The 21,269-nt window shown below is 43.3% G+C and overlaps 2 long non-coding RNA genes across 2 annotated transcripts in view; both read right to left on the bottom strand.

Moving 5' to 3' along the window:
• Positions 1 to 21,269, bottom strand: part of LOC138950459 (uncharacterized) — a 138,210-nt gene that overhangs the window by 3,497 nt on the left and 113,444 nt on the right. The gene's annotated exons all lie outside the window — the stretch shown is intronic.
• On the bottom strand, positions 10,716 to 15,402 carry LOC138950457 (uncharacterized). The gene is made up of 4 exons (XR_011450665.1): positions 15,178 to 15,402; positions 14,152 to 14,376; positions 13,073 to 13,237; positions 10,716 to 11,757 (listed from the first exon to the last, which is right to left on the bottom strand). It is a non-coding gene; the product is annotated as an uncharacterized lncRNA (long non-coding RNA).

Genomic DNA, 21,269 nt, shown 5'->3' with positions numbered 1-21,269 from the left:
ATTTGACACCAAGACAAATTCGCACTCTCCACGCAGACGTCACGATTGCTTTACGCATTCTCACGCTATTAACGCGCTCTCCACGCAGACGACACGATTGCTTTACGCATTTAACGCGCTCTTGACGCAGATGTCCTGATCATCTTACGCACTCTCCACGCAGATGTCACGAATTATTGACGCATTCTCAGGCATTACGCGCTTTTTACGCTCTCTTCACGCAGATGTCACAATTGCTGTACGCATTCTCACGCATTTGACGCACTCTTCACGCAGATGTCACAATTGCTGAACGCATTCTCACGCATTTGACGCACTCTCCACGCAGATGTCACGATTGACCTACACAATTTTACGCAGACCACACAACCGCTTTACGCACTCACAAACAAATAATGGGCAGTGCACAACATTGTATTGATCCAGAAAGACAAAGGTCAAGCGTGCAGGTTCGATAACAGAGATGATCATAATTATGTACAAGTTCTAAAACAAAAATGCAGTCAAATAAATTGATTAAAACAAAGGAGAGATTTGAATCTCGCTTATTGCCATTGTGACTTCCAGGTTTTAATTTCACTGCATTTTGACATACCAGCAGCACGGAAACAAAAATGATCAAAATACTATTCAAAGCAGAATTCAAATTGGCAGAACAAAGAATAAATAGAACAAAACCCTGATAGTCATCATCGATACGCCGTAGTACATGCAGTGAAGAATCCAGTATAACTTATAAGAGAGAATTTTGATGTACACTCGTCACTATATCACATTGATGTAAACAAATAAATAAATAATTGGCACAGCCTAGGCATAGGCAGCAGTGAGTTGTATCAACATGTTTGAATACAGAACAGCAACAAAAAGAGAAAAAAAGTTCTACAAGCCAGCTAATAGTTGAACTTCAGATTACTAATGATATCACAAACAAACACTTAGTTAATGCCCATTCTCCAGGGATCGAAATCTAGTCAATGTACACCAAACTAGGATAACACATACATTTAGAATCTATCACGACTGCATAAAACATTGGTATGCAATTCACAAAGCAAGGAACTTGAAACATGAACATTGACATTAAACATACATATGTGCCCCACACACATTTCGGACAAGGCAGCTAAACGAAATTCAGATGTGGATGGAGCACAAAATAATTGTGACCCTCCACCACGAAATGAGTCGCATGTCACCTCGCGCGGTTCTGCGCTAGGCTTAATATAAGTCCGGGGAGTGTCTGGTAACAGTGTGAGGGTCACCTTAGTCACAGGCTTATAACTCAAACAGTTTTTGCTCTTTTCTAAAACGGTTTTCACCACTGGATAGAGCATAAAAAACTCTTTTGGAAAATGTAAAAATATGAAAATCATGCAAAGGTGACATGCGACTCATCCCGTGGTGGAGGGTCACAATTAGATGTGGCGGCGTGAAAGCATACTGGGACAAGGAACAAGCAAGAGAAAGAGGATAAGAAGATAAAAGGAAGAACAAACCGAAGAATAAGAAAGAAAAAAACAAAATAAGAGAAGAAGAGAGAAAAAAAAAAGAAAAAAAAAAAAAAAAAGGAAAAAAAAGGGAGACAATCATATGAATGTGTACCATTTAAATAAAAGAAATTAAAAAAATTACTTTTAAAAAGGAGACATTTCAGGTTTTGATTTGAAGTGTGTTAACATATTCACATATACCAGTAACTTTGCAAGGAAAAAAAAAGTTCACAATGATTTGAAGCAAATTCAAATGCCAGAGAAAAAACAGAACAAAACCCTGATGTCATCATTGATAATCAGTGGTACGTTCAGTGAAGAAAAAACAATTGACACAACCTAGACATGGGCAGCAGTGAGTTATCAAGTTTCACTACACAAAAGTAACAACTACAATAATGAAACAAAAGGTAAAATGCCAGCTAATAGTCAAAATTCAGAACAATGATATCAAAAAGAAACACTTATTCAATGCCCCTTCTCCACTGATATGTATAAGCACACCAACATGACATAAACTCATAAATTTAAAAAAAAAACATGACATAAAACTCATAAATTAAAAAAAACTTGTCAGACTGCGTAAAACATAGGTTTGCCATCTCAAAATGGATGTAAAACACGCAGCTTACTCACAAAATGATAGACAAGTCTCCAGCGGCCAGCTGCTCAGCAAGCAAAATAAGGTGGCGAGGATCAATATAATTGAAATGCATTTTTTTTGCTGTTTCGGAGAGAACTTTGCTTCATTTACCTTACACTGCCTGCATTCAAGGGCTAAATTTTTATCAGGTGCACCAAGACTTACATCTATAGAAATCCAATCATAACGGTTTTAACAGCAAAAAAAAAAGAAGTATATTTCTAGTCTCGCTTCTAAATTCTCAACTCAACTCCAAAAATTAATAAAGAACAACAAAAACCCGCATCATGCATTGTCTCCTTCAACCTGCCTAGGTTGTTTGCGTTCGACTCCCATAAATGACAAGGAATTGTTAAAACCTTTTCTTTCTATTTGTTCACTTTTTGTTTTCTTCTTTTCTGAACTCTTTATACTTGTATTTTATTCATTTTAATTTAGCCTGAAGGTTTGAGTCGTGTATTAACAAGAAGAGCAAACGCTCGATCGAGTCACTTTCGCAGTTCTGAATATGATGTAGCAAAGTGCACTTCGCTACCCTAAACACTCTAATCATCGCATAGCGAAACAGCCTTGTGTACAGTACAAACGGGATAACCCATCCCATAGCAGACGATACGATGATGCGCGCGCACCTTGCCGGCGCAAATTCTAATACAATACCTTTCTTTATATATCTACCTAACTTCTATCTTTCAAAGTCCCTTTTATCTTTGATACGGTCCTAATTATATTTAGGTTTGCATAGAAGTCACTGATTAGGCTGGATGGCTGCATATTATTGTGTTATTTACGATAATGCTTCGAACTGACCAAAGCGTCACTCTGACCTTGACCGGTTTTCATGTATCGTTGAGAGAAATTGATTCTCACAAACTCATCTTTGTCTTTTCAATCATTGTTTTGTCATTTGTGTATCACTATTACATATCCCGTACCTATGTTGCATATGATTTTAGTTTGTTTATAAGGATTTGGTTGTAATGAGTGATGCTTGGTTCCTCTGCAAAGATTGCTAATTTATGCAGACAGGTACTCGCGCAGGAATTTAGCCGATTCCATTTACTTTCGGACTTTACCGCTTCGTACTAAGTCAATGTATAATTTTCCCCCAAGTAACGCATATCATGATGTTTGTCTAGGGTTCTTCTTTTTATCTGTATGATTTATGAGTTTGTCCATTATTCCAGTTTGGAGAGTTTTGTAATTTTCCGCACTGAAGTTGGTTCAGTGCCTTCACTAGGACCATTGTTTTTGCATCTTACTAAATAAATATAAGTTTTTACGAAATGTGATCTATTGCAATAGAAAGCTAAAGGTCGTAGCTTTAATTTGATGTATTGTTTGTTAGGATTGGTTATGTATTTGTTTAAATAACGTAGGGTAAAGCAAGTGTAAGAAACACAGATTCCGTGTTTCTGGCCGTATTCAGTCCGATTTTTATTCTCGGCGGACGGTGATTTCTGTGCAGTCCGCGCCGGGGCTATAAGTATAAGCCGGACCCCGGCATGAGCATGCATTCGCTCCTAGTCCTAGCAGCTGAACACGACACTACACTTGCTTTGCTGTCTACGGGTTTCGCTTTCGGCCTCTACGTTTCCTTGCATTGTTTTCTTGAATAAAAAGTTGAAACAAGACGCTTGGACTTGGGCTTCGTGTATCTACTACTACCCCTTCCACTCCTCCACTACATTTGGCGCTGCGAGCAGGATACAGAAGCATCAACTGAAAGAAGACAGTACAGGCAAACATGGCGGACGAGGCAAACACCCCCAACCTGCGGCTCTGCAAGCTGAGGCGTTTCACCGGCGAGGGCGACTGCGCCGAGACTTTTATTCAGGAGGCCAAGCTGATCCTGCAGCTACAGACGGTCCCTGCACTTGCTGCAGCGGCATGGATCCTTGGAGCGCTGGACGGAAGGGCTCGACAGGAGGTCATCAGGCGACCAGCAGCAGAGGTCAACACGCCGGCCAAAATTTACGCCATCTTGGAGCAGACGTGGGGCGACCAGCGAGATAGTGTCGCACTGGCTGCCGCTTTCCACAGGCGACAACAGGGTCTCGGCGAGTCCGTTAGCGAGTACGCCAGCCACCTACGCGCTGCGTGGGCCAAGACCAATGCTGCCGAGGCCAACACACTGAACGACAATACGCTGCGCAAGACCTTCGCCACAGGACTCCACCCACAATCCCTGAAGCGTGACATGTGCCGCTTCCTGCGAGAAAAGCCGGCCGCCACCTTCGACGAGGTCACCAGCAAGGCCATGCGATGGATGCGGGAAGATAGCCCTGCTGAAGCAACAGCTGAACAAGTCTTCGCTGCACCGGACCCCTCCATCGCAAGGCTTGAAGCACGCATCGCTGCCCTCACCACGGAGACAGAGTCCCTCAAGCTACAACTGGCGTCACAACCACCACCAGCTGCACCGACGCACCACCATCACCAACAGCAGAACCATCAACCCCAGTGCAACTGGTGTGGCAGAGTCGGCCACCGGGAATCCGACTGCTTCCAGAAACAGCGATACCACAACAAACAGCGGCATCGGCCCCGACCTCAGCAACAACAGCACCAGCAGCAGTCATACCAGCAGCAGGGAAACTTCTAACCCCCGCTGTCACAAAACATTCAGCGGGGGGTAGGAAGAAGAAGACATCACTCACCGGCCAGTGTCCAACTGCCGATATCTCAATCAACGGACGCCCGGCCGAAGCTCTACTCGACACAGGCAGTGAGGTGACGACCGTCACCGACACATGGGTGGCCCAGCATCTCGCCCACTGCGACATCAGTGCCTGCCACGTCACCCTTCGAGCTGTCAACGGCGCTGAAGTTCCCTACTCCGGGGTCATCGTCGTCGACATCTCCATCCTGGGCCACCTCTGCAAGGATGTTCCAGTCCTTGTCGTCAAGGAGCCTACCAAGCCGTTCATGCAGAACCGCAAGAAGCGACTGCCGGCCTTGGTGGGCATGAACGTCCTTTCAACTTGTCTGCCCCAGATGTCCAACCTCCCTCCTTCCCTGCAAGCTGCTGTCCGGGAAGTTCGACTAGATCGCAACTCAACACGTGGTCTAGCTCGGACTTCCACTCCCTGCTCAATCCCTGCCTACTCCATGGCCACAATCCGGGTTACCAGCAACCAGAGGTACACTCGGCAATTGTTGGCTTCCCCACTTTCCCATCCCCTTCCTGGCGGTCTGCTGACTGTCCCCACCTTGGTCGCTGGGGACCCCTCCTGCCGGTTCATCAGGATTGCAAACCTCACTCCTGAGGACAAGACGCTGCCTGCCAGAACGCCGATCGCCACACTGCACGCCACTGACACAGTCGAGAGCCAGTCCGACGTCACCTACAGCGCTACAGTCAACGAGCTAGTCATCTCCACGCAGCGCCTGTGTTCAGGAGACACGAAAACACCGGCACCAGCTCCATTCCATCTGCCAGACTTCAATGGAACCAGCAGCCAGAAGCAACGCCTCGAAGAGCTGCTGAGAAAACGAGCTGACGCGTTCCAGACCACTCCAGCAGACTTGGGCTACTGCGACGCCGCCCACCACAAATTGAGGACGACAGACTCCAAACCTGTCGCCCAGCCTTACCGCCGCATTCCCCCAAACAATTTCAAGGAGGTGCAGGAGCATCTGAAGGAGCTGCTCGACCGCAATATCATCACAGAGAACCATAGCCCTTACGCTGCCCCAATTGTCATCGTCAGGAAGAAGGACGGCTCCATCCGCCTCTGCGTCGACTACCGCCGGCTCAATTCCAAGACAGTTGGTGACGCCTACCCGCTGCCACGAATCCAGGAGTCCTTCGACGCACTGGTGGGGTCTCAATACTTCTCGACCCTCGACCTGGCCAGCGGCTACCACCAGATTGCGATGGACCCGGCGGACCAGCACAAGACGGCGTTTGTCACCCCCATGGGCCTCTACGAATACACACGCATGCCCATGGGACTCATCTCTGCCCCAGCCACGTTCCAGCGTCTTATGCAGACCACGATGTCAGAGTTCTTGTTCCAGTTCTTGCTCGTCTACCTGGACGACCTCCTCGTCTACTCCAAGACCTTTGACGAGCACCTGGAACACCTCGACCGCCTGCTGGAACGTCTTATCAAGACCGGCCTCAAGATCCGACCAGACAAGTGTCAGTTCCTTCGCCGCCAGGTCACCTATTTGGGCCACACAATTTCGGCAGAGGGCATCAGCTGTGAAGCCGGCAAGGTCGACGCCGTGGTCAACTGGCCTACGCCCACGACCACAACTGAAGTCCGCAGCTTCCTCGGGTTTGCAAGCTATTACCGGCGCTTCATTGCCAAGTTTTCGAAGCTTGCGGGTCCTCTGCACGACCTGGTGGCAGAGGCCGAAAAAGGCACCAAGAAGAAGAAGAAAACAGACCTGAGGCACCTCTGGCAAGACACGCATCAAGCCACTTTAGACACCATGAAGCGAGCCCTGACCTCGGCCCCAGTCCTTGCCTACGCTGACTTCAAGCAGCCTTTCATCCTGGAGACAGACGCCAGCCACGACGGACTTAGCGCCATCCTCTCCCAAGAACAGGAAGGACGACGCAGAGTCATCGCCTACGCGAGTCGACGATTGCGGCCGACGGAAAAAAACCAGGCTGCATACAGCAGCATGAAGCTGGAATTCCTGGCGATAAAATGGGCAATCTCCGAAAAATTCAGACACTACCTGCTGGGGGCCACATTTACCGTCCTCACGGACAACAACCCGTTGGTCCACTACAAAACGGCCCCCCTCGGAGCTCTGGAGCAGCGCTGGGCAGCCCAACTGGCTCAGTTCAACTTTACGATCAAATACCAGCCAGGGAAAACAAACCCCGCTGACGCCCTCTCCAGGATGCCCCCGTCTTTTCCCTCTCCCACGACGTCCACCTCTCTCCCCCCTGAACTGGCAGCAGCGCAGCAAGTCTGCTGCGAAAGACAGTCCACCGTCAACCCAGACGTGTCTCCCGCCTTCCACCATCCAGACACAAAAGCAGAGCCCGAGACAATCTTCCCTCGGCTGTCGTCCACAGAACTACAACGGCTTCAGAGGGAAGACGGCACCATCGGGCCTGTTTTAACGACCTGGCCCACCAAACCTGCCACAGGCCAAGACCGTCAGCTGCGCAGCCTTGTACAACAGCACGACCGTCTCTATCTGAGAGACGGCGTCCTCTATAGAAAGGTTACTGACTCCATCCACGGGCCCCAGTTCCAGCTTGTCCTGCCGTCAACACTCCGTCCAGATGTCCTAGCCATGCTACACGACAACATGGGTCATCAGGGCTACGACAGAACCATGCAACTTCTTCGGTCCCGGGTCTACTGGCCAGCAATGTACAGCCAGGTGAAGCAGTACCTCGACAACTGTCAGCGCTGCTGTATGGGTCGTCTCCCCTCGACGACCCACACCACTTCTACGCCTCTGCTGGCCAGCCGCCCTCTTCAGGTCCTCGCTGTGGACTTCACCAAGCTAGAAATTGCCAGCGACAACCGCGAGAACGTCCTCGTCCTCACTGATGTCTTCAGCAAGTTCACACAGGCGATTCCCACCAGGAATCAAGAAGCTGCGACGGTGGCGAAAGTTCTGGTCAACAACTGGTTCCAGCGCTTCGGGGTTCCGGAGCGAATCCACAGTGACCAGGGCAGAGACTTTGAATCCAAACTCATAAAGGAACTCTGCGACATGTACGGCATCAAAAAGAGTCGCACCACACCGTATCATCCGCAGGGCAACGGCCAGTGCGAACGGTTTAACAGGTCAATGCATAACCTGTTACGCTCCCTGCACCACGAGCAGAAGACCAGGTGGTCCCTTCATCTCCCGGAGCTGGTCCAGGCCTACAACAACACACCCCATGCGTCCACGGGCTTCGCACCACACTTCCTGCTCTTCGGGCAACAACCCAGGCTGCCCGTTGACGACATGTTGGGCTTCCCAACCCCAGCAGCCAGCGGCACCATCGACTGGGTGCGGCAGCATCGCCTGCGTTTGACAGAGGCTCATCAGAAGGCCTTTGACCACCTTCAACAGGCGGTGGTCAAGAGGACAGCGCTCACTGACAGACGCGCTGCAGACCACGGCCTCAACGTTGGTGACCACGTCTACCTGCGGAACCGGGTCCTGGGGCGCAACAAAATCCAGGACTATTGGAAGCCCGACATCTACAGGGTGACCTGCCGCGTCGCTGAACATCAGCACGTCTACCTCGTCGCACCTTTAGCTGGTGGCGCGGAGCGAGCTGTCAATAGAAAGGACTTGCTGCCAGCCTCCGAGACTCTTGACAATCACGACGAAGATACACCGTCTTCGGCTACCTCAGTGCCGAGTGAAACAGACTCTGAGAGTGACAGTGATGACGAACTCTGGATCACACTTCCAAGGCCCAGACCTGCGGCTCTTGCGGGTCCGGCTGTGGTTGCTGTGCCTCCTCCTGCACCTGTTGCTCAACCGGTACCAGCACCTCGCCGGTCACAACGAATTGCTTGCATGCAAGGTAACAATTAACTTGATTTTATTTTTTGAATGATCGTTTACTCGGTAGGCTGAATTTGACTGATTCAGCTAAAGAACAATTCTACTAGTACTAGCATTCAACTGGGCTAAATAATGTTTTGCACATAAAACTCGCGAGTGTATCGTAACCCATGTGTATCGTTGCGATTTTTTTCCCCGTTTTCATCACATATTATTTCTGGAGATCAGTAAGGTCTGAGTAGTAGTCGGTTAAAAGTCCAAAGTTAAGCCCTCAGTGCCATTGGCCCGTAAAGCTACCTATTTACGATTTAGGCGCAGAAACCCCCACAATTGATGAACGGGAATTATGGTTGACACATATATTTTGGGTAATGAACTCGTATCTAACTCATGACGTGGTGATATAGTAAGATGCCTTTACTGTAAAGCCGTGAGCGAGAGTTTTTGTGAGTGTTGAGCTTGTGCATACAAGAACACACATTGAAAGAGAAATCCTATATTATCAACTAAACGGATTGGTGGGGATGAAGGTTGCATTTTTGTATGGTAGTGTTGACATTGTGTTACTTTTTCTCAGTGGAGAAAATTTGATAATTGTAGCAATGTTTTCCCATGAAATTCCTGATTGTTTGCACTTTTATGTTTTTGACGCAGTACTTTGATCATATGTGAGACACTTTGTAAAATGCAGGCCTCACTTTTGATTTAGCAAAGCTGGTACTGATCACGAGAACATGTTTTTGTAACTGTCGATTTTCTCAGTGACATATGTGAAAGTCATAGGCAAAGTTTTCGCAATTTTTCTCTTTTTGGATAATCTAAGATGGTTTGATAAATTCAGCCCTTAGGCTTTCCGGTTTTTCTTAAAATCAGCGCGGCCGCTGATATGTAAAAGAGTTGGGGGGGATGTAGCAAAGTGCACTTCGCTACCCTAAACACTCTAATCATCGCATAGCGAAACAGCCTTGTGTACAGTACAAACGGGATAACCCATCCCATAGCAGACGATACGATGATGCGCGCGCACCTTGCCGGCGCAAATTCTAATACAATACCTTTCTTTATATATCTACCTAACTTCTATCTTTCAAAGTCCCTTTTATCTTTGATACGGTCCTAATTATATTTAGGTTTGCATAGAAGTCACTGATTAGGCTGGATGGCTGCATATTATTGTGTTATTTACGATAATGCTTCGAACTGACCAAAGCGTCACTCTGACCTTGACCGGTTTTCATGTATCGTTGAGAGAAATTGATTCTCACAAACTCATCTTTGTCTTTTCAATCATTGTTTTGTCATTTGTGTATCACTATTACATATCCCGTACCTATGTTGCATATGATTTTAGTTTGTTTATAAGGATTTGGTTGTAATGAGTGATGCTTGGTTCCTCTGCAAAGATTGCTAATTTATGCAGACAGGTACTCGCGCAGGAATTTAGCCGATTCCATTTACTTTCGGACTTTACCGCTTCGTACTAAGTCAATGTATAATTTTCCCCCAAGTAACGCATATCATGATGTTTGTCTAGGGTTCTTCTTTTTATCTGTATGATTTATGAGTTTGTCCATTATTCCAGTTTGGAGAGTTTTGTAATTTTCCGCACTGAAGTTGGTTCAGTGCCTTCACTAGGACCATTGTTTTTGCATCTTACTAAATAAATATAAGTTTTTACGAAATGTGATCTATTGCAATAGAAAGCTAAAGGTCGTAGCTTTAATTTGATGTATTGTTTGTTAGGATTGGTTATGTATTTGTTTAAATAACGTAGGGTAAAGCAAGTGTAAGAAACACAGATTCCGTGTTTCTGGCCGTATTCAGTCCGATTTTTATTCTCGGCGGACGGTGCTTTCTGTGCAGTCCGCGCCGGGGCTATAAGTATAGGCCGGACACCGGCATGAGCATGCATTCGCTCCTAGTCCTAGCAGCTGAACACGACACTACACTTGCTTTGCTGTCTACGGGTTTCGCTTTCGGCCTCTACGTTTCCTTGCATTGTTTTCTTGAATAAAAAGTTGAAACAAGACGCTTGGACTTGGGCTTCGTGTACCTACTACTACCCTTTCCACTCCTCCACTACAATTATATGAGGCATCAGATGGACAGGAAGAAATTGCTATTCACAACACAATGAGTCATGTTCACATAAAATTTGAGCCCGGTCACTTTTATAGTTTCCGAGAAAAGCCCAACGTTAAGTTGTGTGTTGCCGAACAGAAAAGGCTAGTTATCTCCCTTGTTTTTCTGATAACGTTCGTAAAAGGCTACAGATGTAAATACTTTGATGTAAAGAATAATCCTACAAAGTTTCAATCACATCCGATGAACTTTGTCAAAGATATAAAATGTCTAATTTTTCCTTTGACGCTGACCTGTGACCTTGAAAAAGGTCAAAGGTCAACGAAACCATCGTTAAAGTGTAGAGGTCATTGGAGGTCACGACTAAACAAAATATGAGCCCGATCGCTTTGATAGTTTCCGAGAAAAGTCCAACGTTAAGGTGGTGTCTACGGACGGCCGGCCGGACGGCCGGCCGGACAGACTAACACTGACCGATTACATAGAGTCACTTTTTCTCAAGTGACTCAAAAATCGAATATAGTGTGTAAGTGCCCTTGAACAGCTTTTCCAGAATCATGTATTCTATATTTTTAGTATGGGATACCCACAAGAAAAGTTCAAATGCATCCCTGCGTCTCCACTGATAGTAATGGTAGTTGAGCACTTCCAGTTTAGTCTTCTGTCGTTCTGACACAACCTAAAAGGGTACATCATGTCTGAACATCATCTGTAGAAGAGTGTGAAGTTTAAAGCTTAGCTTAAATAATGTCCAACAAAACCCCAGACTCTTCTGTACATTACCCATCAGCCACACAGACCTGAACTGTGAAATACAATTACTCACTAGCAATTTCTCAGGCGAGTCAAATCTTACATTCATCAAATTTTTGCAACTAGCATTGTAAATAAGCCTACAGAGATTACAAAGTTCAATTACTGCAAACCAAATCATGAAGGCTCTTCCATGGCCTGTTGTCTCTTTCTTTTATCACAGGCTTCCAAAAACCAGTCTTGAACGGCCGTCTTCAAGGTCTTGACCTGTGGCACCCGTACAGCTTCACGGAACAGCCTCTGCATGACAAAACAAAAAATAACATGAACTTAGATCATCAAACAACTATCACTGATTTGAGAAAAGTCTCAAGTTTATTTCCTGACGCCTGTAAACTTGCTAAAATCATACAGACACACAAACTTGCATACACACCATACGCTTTTACAACACACCAACTATACTTGAGTTAGGAAATTACAACACATTGTAATCCTTGTAGAAGAGAAGTAAAAAAAAATACCTACCCTAATATTTGTTTTAACCCTTTCGCTGCCAATCAAAACTTGGGTATGTGCATTCCTGACTGCCAGGGAATATTGGAGTTTGGGGTGTAATAATTCACACAAAAATCTAGCTTCAAACTGGCAGTAGGTAGGTAAGTAAAACCTATGTTGTTTTTAAAGGAAATTGAACCAAGAATCTGTTTTTAGTGTCTAATCATGGAAATGATAATTAGTTTGGCTTATAATGATGTTTAAATATGAACTTTTGAAAAATCTGCCCGGCGCATCTTCCGGTGCCTGTGGATCAAACACAGGTGGCTGTTTTGCTCGCTCCAAGAAAGGATTATAATCACTGTCATCTACCTGTTTCCAACGAATTGTCCGAAAGAAGATCTCCCCCTTCCCCTGTCAGTATCCATAATCATTTGCACCGCCTGTAGCGTCAGTCCGGCTTTGTTTTTCCCTACTAGGGCCCGGTCGACAGTCACCGTTAGCCATTTTGACGAGTCGAGATTTCTCTCCCATACCCTGTCGACAAGGCCGAAAATAGCCTTCAAACGCAAAACCGCGTCACCATTTATGTTTATTCATGAGAATGAGGTATCCTACCAAGCCATTGGCTGCTATTTGTGTGTCAGCAGTGACGTAGCATTTCTGGAAAATCCCGGAACGGAGAAGACGGGTTTACCCGTCCTAAGGCGCTGCGGCTGCACAAGCGCATGACTGGTATACCCGTCATAAGGCAGTCAAGTGGTTAAAGTTACCTTTACTATGACTTTTTCTTTGGGGGCCTTCGGAAATTCATAATACATGTACTGTGACGTGCAGACGCATATGTGACGACATCATACCGTTTGCTAACATCCTTACTTCGTATGTAGTCGAAAATCCATGACACTGACAAATGAGCTCAGGAACTTGGCTTCTAGCAATTTAATGTTAAGCGTAAAAGCTTTGACAACTATCATTCACATGTGAAACATGGCAAATTTAAAATTGATTCCAAAGAACAAAATTTGAGACAGAAATAACTTGTTTTGTAGACATGGATTTTATCTTCTTCCTAAAAGGACCAGGATGATTTTACAAATTATGAAAAACAACTCACTGTCGATGGCTTTTAGTCGCAGCGTACACCATGGTCTCTTTCCCTGCCCTCCCCCAGAGCCCCCTGTCAGCAACCGTGTAGCCTATGGAACACCTTCGTCATCACAGCATCAGTAGTCGTCTTTAGTTCATGTCCACCAACCACACCGAGCTCATGGTCATGGATCTGAAACAAACAAAACAAGCCAACTGAATTCCAAAAATCAAATATTCACACAGCTCTTCTTCACATACAAACAATTCAATCTGGAAGCATCATACTGTCACCTGGAACAAAAAATCAATAATCGCACTTGCTTTAAAAAAAAAAAATTTCAGAAGAGCAAATGGTGATTGAGTGTAGCATTGTCATAAAATGTAATCACACACCTCAGGTGACCTGCATCAATCATTCAATACTATCTCACAAATATTCATTTGGAAAGCACAAACATAGTTAGAAGAGAGCGTCAACCGTGATACTATTCAGTGTGGACAATTTTTTTCTGACCCATAATCCGATGCCTACACAAAGTGAGAATCAGAACTCACAAGAAGGCACTGTTGCATGTTTGTGATTATTTGCTTGAGTGTAGCACTTGCAATTTTGAACTTGAGGAAACAGCGTAGCAATTTCTGTTACATCCCTGAAAACCTAGCAGATGGCAGCTCTGGCCACAGAGCAATATTTGCATTATTTCTCACAGATGCAATGATCACAGAAAACAAAGTGGTGCATGCATTTTCCGCACCCCACATGAGAAAAAGAGGCCCATCATTGTGCGTACCCATAAGCATAGTTTTATCATCAAAATGTGTTGGTTAAATTCACAAATGTGACCAATACGCATAAACCTTGCATGAATTCCCAGGATAATGGGAAACTGGTCATGACTGAGAACTGATGAACAGTTAAGATACACCCGTGAACCGTGATGACATCTGGCATCCTCCAAAAAGCACACACTCAAGGTAACATTTAAAGCCTAAAGAGCGTCTAACAATAACATGTCACTCTCACAAGATCTTGCTACAGTTATCTGGGGAAAATAGCACAGGCATGACTGGTCTGCTTCAACAATAGCATTCAAAGCCACCTACCAGTGATCACTCCTTCGACAGATCCATCATGTGCCTTCAACATCTTCCACACTCAACAGTAAAAAGATGACTCCATCGAACAGTAGCACAGGCTCTGGCTCCACCATGATTCTTTGGCGACCAATTACTAAATTAGTCGCATCAGGTCCATCTGCTCCTGTAGAACCTTCTCCAGCAGCAAGAACTGATGTTTATCTTGCCGCTCTGCTCTTAGTCTTGTGTCCGCTGAATAGAAGAAAAGAAGAACAAAAAGACATTTACATGAAGCAATACATATTTTAGACAATCTGTCGGCCTGAAAAGAAACCATCAGCACTAAAAAACAATCTGAGCAAATGTTCAAAGTAAACGTGACATCTCTATATTTTTGAATTCAGGAGAAGATGAGGAATATATATATTGCAATCAATTTTTAAAGGGGCATACAGAGTGGCATTTGATGGGGTAAAAAGATGTAGGGACTCAGCAGTTGGAGATGAAAATTTTTGTGTGTATTTACTTCAAGCAGATTTTTTTTTTTTTTTTTTTTTAGACAGAAGAACAAACACACACTAAAAATCCTTGTTTAAAGTTGAACTGACCTTAACTTTTCCTCCAAACACTAGAACTTTTTGTATTCATTCAAAAATATTCATCAAAAAGGTTAAATTTTAAATTCAATTTTGCAGACTTTGGATGAAAAGTTACTCTTCTCTGGCATCCCGCGGACACAGTTCACACTTTCTCATCAATGAGATGCCTGTGTTAATTAAAAACAAACATCAATAAAACTATTAAAATAAAATAAAAATTTAAATATAAAAATAAAATCGACCAACCGCCCCCACCCGATTTTTTTTCCCTTTGCTGGAAACAATACATTTGTTTCACTAAAACAGTAAAAGAGATCAGCTGAATTTGTTTGACACATCTGGTTATAACTAAAAGAATAAAACACAAAATAAGCCAAAGTCACAGAACAAAAAGACGCTGTCAGTGTCACTATCAATGACTCTGAATGAGACACTCATTGCTATCGAGCCATACCTGTTCATCTTCACCTTGCCGGGACGGAACGACAGTCTGCGTTACTGGCATCGGTGGCGGTGTTAAGGTCACTGTCCATCTCAGCTTTCTTCACCTTCAGTTCAAACAAGCAGTGAGCACCGTCATACTCAAGTCAAAGCTTTCTGAAAAAATAAATACTTGGAAGTTAAATAGGTATAGGATCACATTGATTCCCAAACCTAACAGTAACAGTAACACGCAAACATCAAAACTGGAATATTAATTATTAAATATAAGCATCTCAATTTCACTAAATTAGTATATATTTATTTTCTCTGTGATGTATTTTTTATTTTTATTTCAAAAAAATCTGTTTTTCAACTTTATCACTGCACACGCTGACACAGCCTCTGCCTGCCTCTCTAGTCTATGCATGCCTCGGGAACAAGGGTAATTTTTCTCTTTTCCGAGACTCAGACACAGAATATTCCACTATGAGTCTATGTCAGTATGCGGAACTGAAAGTTGAACATCTGTGGAAAAATAAAAAGATACAAATAAAAAAAAAACAGATTTATGAAGAGCCTATTAGTATTACTACTAAAGCTCCTGACAACTGCTGCCGCAATGACTCGACCAGATTAGGAACCAACCAAAGTTCACCAAGAAACAGACAATGAGACATAAAATGATAAACGAAAATTCAGTTTTTATGGTGCCGTGAGCGACCCGCGAATCGGGATTCGGATGGTATTTTCACTCTTCCACAACTCCTTAAAAACAAACCACTGCATCAATCAACTTTATGTTTTTGGAAAAGTTAGTTCATTCATCCATCTTTCAGACAAAACAAACATGAATGAATAGAACAGTGTTCTTCTAGGCGAAAAAAAAATCGAAAGTGTGAGAAATTCTCTCTGCCATCAAACTCGGAAGCCGAAGCCGCGAGCTATCAAAAATTCAAATTCCCAAATCTTTCCTTCAGTTGATCAACTTACCTATTCTTGAAAGAAGTCAATCTTCATTTCAGAGAGAAGGATAAGATTACCTTGCATCCAATAAGCAAGTCAAAAATACAAGTCAATATGAAGAAAAAGCAAAAAAACGCCGATACAATGTGGATTTGACAGACTTCTTGCCAACAGGAAGTTGGAGATTGTCTGATTGAAGTTGGTCTGACAAGGGAAATAACTTCAATAAATTGCTCTTTTCAGTCAAGGTAACTGTCTCCCCTGAAATTGAACTTTCATAGAGATTTTCTTCCAAAGCAAAATAAAATAAAATGAAAATATGCTGAGAACAAATTTTATGTAACCATTAACATCAGCCTTTATTTTGAGTAGATAATTAGTTTCAAAGTTACTTTAGTTTACATTTTTTTGTTTAATCTGAATTTTTTAAATGTTTTTATCGTTTTGTTATGGGTGTTCATATAGATTTCAGTTATCTTTTCTGTTCATATAATATTTTTATTATGCTTTGCCTAGATTTTTCCACGACATTATTTTGTGGAAAGCTGATTCCTACAACAATACCAAATCCCCATTACAATAATTATATTACATGCTAAAACAATTATAATGATAATACAAATTAAAATAATCATATTTATTTTTAAGATAAAAATAATCAGGATAACAATTAAGCAAATAAATGTTAGTAATAACAAAATGATTAAATAAAAATTAAATGGGAAAACCATTACATAAAATAAAAATATTTTTATTAAACTTTTAAATGCATTTTTTTTTTAACCGAAACTGTCTTAAGATAAACTGAAAAATAACGGATTGAAAGTTTTTATGCAATTTTTTTTCTAAAAAAAAAAAAAGAAGTTTTTGAAGAAGAATAACTATTCATAACCAAAATTTAAAAGTAAATATTTTTTAATAACATAAAATATAATAAATTATTTCATGAAGTAAATGCATAAACCCACGGTATAAAATTAGGAAAAACAAAAATTGCAATCACCTTTTCATTGAATCCATGCGTGCTAAACACTGCGTGGTGAAGTCGTTTCGAATGCGACAATCTGCGTAAAAGTTGGCGAAAAGTAACGCGCGCGAAGCGAAGGTGTCACGAGGCCGTACGCATCCCCGCATGAAAAACGCAGAAATAACGCATGCGTCACGCAGAATCATGCTGGCTGGGCACACACACAGACACACCCACACACACACACACACACACACACACACACACACACACACACACACACATACACACACACACACACACTCACACACACACACACACAGTCACATACCTTTCTCTCTCTTTTTTTCCCTTTAGACGCCATTTTGATCGTAAGCACATAATGGCACGCGTCAAGGGAAACTACTCGTTATTGCATTTCGGTTGTTGCCCCTTCACATTGTTAGGGAAGCTTCTTCAGTTCATGGCCGTCGACTCTCGGCGAGCGGCGAGTCTGAGCGCGACTAAAATAGGGTTTGCTTCTGAAAGTACATAGATGTACTTTTTCTTCACTGCTCAAAATCGAAACCCAATACTTCCATCTGAAATTCTTGAACGTTTTTATACTCCCAAAGGATTTTTCATAACGTTTTTGTTTACTCCCAAGCTAAAAAAAACATGACGTTTTTTGGAAAAACATGACGTAAAAAAACTCCCAATTGTGGGTGATGTGAAACACTGCTTTATCCCAAATACATTGTAGCTAACTCATGACATTACAGCATGTGCAAACTGCATGCGTGGGAAGCGTGCAAAGGTCAAACGTACCAATATTCCACAAAACGTAAGAATCTGGGAGAGTTGATGATGATGAAGCAACTGTTAAAATCGCATTTAAGCAAATATAGTATTGTGGGTACAAAGAAAAATATATGCTGAACATTCTTCATCTACAACATGTTAAGAACAGGCTGTTTAGCGCCTCTCTGAGCAACAAATATAGAACCACCCATCTCAAGTTTTTCTCGCAAACTTATGCGAACCGTATATTTTGTGTTACGCCAACAAAACACGATGTATCTATTTTTCCGGCGTGAAGATAAAGGACTCATCACGGTCACGCGATACGTGTACCCGGATCCTCGAGACGTCTCACTCTACTGCACATACGGGTCGCGAAGAACTCATCGTGGGATCGTGGTGGTTGGGGGTTGAGCGTACTTGGGTTAGCACAAATACAGATACAAATATGTATTTGTGTGTAAGTTGATACGTTTACGTCGGACAAAAGCTGCTGTCTTTCACATTTCTGTAACCCGGTTAATTGAGTCACGACTTGCTATAATCACGAGTACGCTGACGTTCGAAGCAAACACAGGCCGTGAAAACAGGCTGGCCTATTTGAAAGGAGCAAGCTTACCCGGACTCTTGTTCGTCTCATGTAACTGCACATCCAGATCGCGATGAACTCAGCCGAGGACCTTACTCGGCAGAAATGCAATTGTGTATGTGTTTTGAAAACTGAAACATTTACGCAGAACAAAAAACTGGGTCTCTCTCTCCTAACGTTTCTATTTGTCTACCTCTATCTGTCTGTCTGTCTGCCTCTGTCCCAGTCCGGTATCGCCATAATGGCTAAAGGGACGTTAAACAACAATAACTACCCAACCGTCTCTGTCTTTGTCTCTCTCGATCTCTCCCCTCTCCCCCCCCCCCCCCTTCTGTCTCAATGTCTCGCTGACTGACTGTCTCTGTCTGTCTGTCTATCTCTGTCTCTCGCAATCTCTCTGTTTATAAAAGAGATAATCCAAGGTGTGTGTGTATGTATGTGTGTGTGTGTGTGTGTGGGGGGTTGAATAACAACAGGGGTAGGACAGGTAGGCTGACGCTCAGAGTAAACAAGTCTGCACAACACTGGTGGGCGAAAAGGTAATCCATGATGACAGATACACTGAGGCTCAGAGTAAACAAGTCTGCACAACACTGGCTGTCATAAAAGGCAGGCCATGATGACAGGTGCAATCCTACCCGGACCCTTGTGTCGTCCCGCTCTGCTGCACATTGGGGACACGTTGTACCCGCCGTGTGCTATAACAGGAGCAGAATGCAGCTATGTACCGGTCTTATTCATTACACCATATTATGGTGTTTTTCCACGCTGCAAGCTTTAGGTAAAGTTGTCACTGCATAATTATATTACCCCTTTCCAGGGGCCAATGGCCTGTGAAGAAATAATCCACTATCATCTCTCTCTCTCTTTCTCTCTCTCTCTCTCTCTTTCTCTCTCTCTCTCTCTCTTCTCTCTCTCTCTCTCTTTCTCTCTCTCTCTCTATCTCTCTCTCTCTCTCTTTCTCTCTCTCTCTCTTCTCTCTCTCTCTCTCTCTCTCTCTCTCTCTCTCTCTCTCTCTCTATCTCTCTCTCTCTCTCTTTGAACGTTTGCTCTCTGTAATTACAGCTTGCACCCCGAACTGTCATAAGTTTGATACCCTATGTACCCATATAGCCTGATGCAATCGACCCCAGCAACCTTCCACTCTTTCCATGTGTGGTTTATTTCGTTTTGCTGTCCCCCAACTCATTCATTATCTCCCAGGCTTAGAGCTTTAAATCTGTCATCAGCTTGTGCCACTAAAGTTGTTGGTGTATGCACAATCAGTTGGAACTTCTTATTCAACAATAAATCTTGCATCATGGTTTGATGACCAGTTTATACCGACCTGTCATATGTAGAACACCTTGTGTACTGATCGTCTGATGCAATCGACCCCGCACCCTCCCACCACCACCACCACCACCAGCTATCCTCTGAGTGTATGGTGTGGTCAGTGGAAAGACAAAACTGTGTACATTGATAATAATGACAAAGACAAAATGGTATACGAAGATGTTTCAAGACGGCGTCAAGACACAGGTAAAAGTATGTTTCCATCGTGGATCCATTGCTGTAAGTCGACATACACTTTCTTAGGTTCCTTATTTTATACCCTTGACAACAAAATAAATAATTTTAAAAACAAAGAAAATGAGAGCTAGAGGCAAAGATTGCGCAATCTGTACAAAGATAAAGACGTAAGACGTTTCAAGATGGCGTCAAGACAGAGATGGAGACGTAAGACGTTTCAAGATGGCGTCAAGACAAAGATTAGACTGTAAGATGTTATAAGACGAAGATGGTGACGTAAGACGTTTCAAGATGGTGTCAAGACGAAGATTTAAACAAAACTCAAGACGTAAGACGTTTCAAGACGACGATTTAAACAAAGATGGAGACGTAAGACGTTTCAAGATGGCGTCAAGACGAAGATTTGAACGTAAGACGTTTCAAGATGTTCTAAGACATGGTCTCAAGACGTAAGACGTTTCAAGATGGTGTTAAGACAAAGATGTGAACGAAGACGAAGATGTAAGACGTTTCAAGACGTTCCAAGACATGGTCTCAAAACGTAAGATGTTTCAAGACGTTTCAAGATTGCGTCCTCAAGATGCGTCCTCAAGATGGCGTCCTCAAAAAGGCATGAGATCCCCCTTACTATACTACTACTGGGAAGTTCGAGTGCCACCCACGATCCAAATCTACGTCAGTTGCTGTGTTCTGCCGTTCATTTTTAATAACTTAAACAAGTTCAAATGGACAAAAAACTAAACATCCGAGACACTAACATTTTTTACACACAATGTGCTGGTGCGCTTACCATTATGACATAACATTTACGAAAATGTGTAACAGGTATAACTTGGCAAATTAGAACAAAAGTGAACTGTATTATGTCAGTATGATAAGAATGAATTCTGAATATAAATTAACCACCTTTGTTTAAAAGAACAAACGGGTGTAGCTCAGTTGGTTTGACGGGAACACAGAGACATAGAGAATACTACATGGCTTGCTGTGTCGTACCAAATTTACACGAGTTGTTTTTACATGTAGTCAAGTTTTGACTAAATGTTTTAACATAGAGGGGGAATCGAGACGAGGGTCGTGGTGTATGTGTGTGTGTGTGTCTGTGCGTGTGTGTGTGTAGAGCGATTCAGACCAAACTACTGGACCGATCTTTATGAAATTTTACATGAGAGTTCCTGGGAATGATATCCCCGGACGTTTTATTTCTTTTTTTTCGATAAATACCTTTGATGACGTCATATCCGGCTTTTTGTAAAAGTTGAGGCGGCACTGTCACACCCTCATTTTTCAATCAATCCAATTGATTGAAATT

This window comes from Littorina saxatilis, linkage group LG16 (assembly GCF_037325665.1).
Source record: "Littorina saxatilis isolate snail1 linkage group LG16, US_GU_Lsax_2.0, whole genome shotgun sequence".
NCBI lineage: Eukaryota > Metazoa > Mollusca > Gastropoda > Littorinimorpha > Littorinidae > Littorina > Littorina saxatilis.
Note: the sequence above shows the minus strand (reverse complement) of the source record. Positions and strands in the feature narration are given on the sequence as shown.